Source organism: Phalaenopsis equestris, unplaced genomic scaffold, assembly GCF_001263595.1.
Source record: "Phalaenopsis equestris unplaced genomic scaffold, ASM126359v1 Scaffold214070, whole genome shotgun sequence".
Taxonomy (NCBI): domain Eukaryota; kingdom Viridiplantae; phylum Streptophyta; class Magnoliopsida; order Asparagales; family Orchidaceae; genus Phalaenopsis; species Phalaenopsis equestris.
Genome location: NW_018232873.1, coordinates 2,198 through 4,284, shown reverse-complemented (window position 1 = coordinate 4,284; position 2,087 = coordinate 2,198).

Here is a 2,087-nt window from a genome sequence, read left to right as displayed (position 1 = left end):
GGTTGGTGAATTTGTATTGACTATATTAGGCATTGATTATAAAAAATTAAATATCACCACCAGAAAAGATCACTTTCCTTTACCCTTTCTTGATCAAATGTTGGATAGCATGGCTGGGAACAAATATTATTACTTTTTAGATGGATATACCAGTTATCACGAAATTCCAATTGCTCCAACGGATCAAGGGAAGACAAAATTTACCAGCTCATATGGAACATTTTCTTTTCGTAGAATGCATTTCGGACTATGCAATGCACCAACAACATTTTGAAAGATGTATTATGTTAATTTTTAGCAATTTTATTGAACATGGAATGGAAGTGTTTATGGATGGTTTTTTGGTATTTGGAACTTCATTTGAATTATTTTTAAATAATTTAGAAAAGTTCTGGAAGTATGTGAAAAAATCAACCTAGAACTAAATTGGGAAAAATGTTAATTTATGGTTGTAGGAGGAATTGTACTTTGGCATAAAATTTCTGAAAATGACATGGAAGTAGATCCTGCAAAAGTTCATGTTATTGAAAAATTACCACCTCCTACTATTTTTAAATGGGCAAGAAGCATTCTAGGATATGTTGGTTTTTACAGGCATTACATAAAAAAATTTTCTAAAATAACTAAGTCATTATGTCAACTTTTAGAAAAAGATACAAAATTTGATTTTAATGAGGAATGCATGAAAGAATTTGAATTATTGAAAAAAAATTAATCACTGCACCTATAAAAGTTCCACCTAATTGGGAGAAACCATTTGAAATAATGTGTGATGCTAGTGATTATGCTATTGGGGCTGTGTTAGGATAAAGACACAACAAAGTTTTTAAAGTAATATATTATGCTAGTAAAACTCTAAATGATGCTCAAATTAATTACACTACTACTAAAAGAGAGTTACTCGCTATTATTTATGCCTTTGATAAATTTAGACCTTACTTAATTGGAAATAAATGGATAATGCATACAGATACAAATCATTTTGCTATTAAATACTTGATGCAAAAGAAGGATGCTAAACCAAGATTAATTAGATGGATACTTCTATTGCAAGAGTTTGATTTTACCGTAGTTTATAGAAAGAGAAATGATAATCAAATAGCTAATCATTTATCTAGACTAGAAAGAAAATTATTAACTAATTTTGCAAATGAAATTTTAGAAAATTTCCCTGATGAACAGATATATAGTATTGATGAAATGAATGTATTGTGGTATCCTGATATAGAAAATTATATTGTAAGTGATATTCTACCACCTGATATTAAAAATCCACAATTAAAGAAATTATATATGATTCAAAATTCTATTTTTTGGATGTCCCATATTTATATAAATAATGCAAATAACTAATTATTAGAAGGTGTGCGCCTTATGAGAAAACTCATCAGATAATTGAAAGATGTCATGATTCTGAATTTGGAGGATATTTTGGAACAAATAGAACTGCATATAAGATTTTGTAAGCTGGATTTTGGCAGCCTACTCTTTTTAGAGATGTTAATTAATATATTAAAACATGTGATCGTTGTCAACGAGTAGAAAATATCTCTAGAAGAAATGAAATGCCTCTAAATTACACATTAGAAGTTGAAATTTTTGATGTGTGGGGATTAGATTTTATGGGACCATTTATGCCATCATTTGGAAATTTATATATATTAATTGTTGTTGATTATATGTCCAAATAGATTGAAGCTATTGTTGTATCTAGATGTGATGCTCGGAGTGTTTCTAAATTTTTAATTTAAAATATTTTTACAAGATATGCAATGCCAAGAGTAATTATTATGGATGGAGGATCTCATTTTAGGAATAAAAGAATCAAAAAATTAATTAAGAAATATGATATTATGCATAGATTCTCTACTGCTTACCATCCTCAGACTAGCTGTCTAGCAGAGATATCAAATCGTGAAATAAAATGAATTGTAGAAAAGTTGTAAATCCTTATAAATTGGATTGTCCTGCTAGATTAGATACTGCATTATGGGCCTACAGAACTGCTTATAACTCCTATAGGAATGTACCCATATAGACTTATTTTTGGATATAGACTTATTTTTGCAGTAGAATTGGAGCATAAA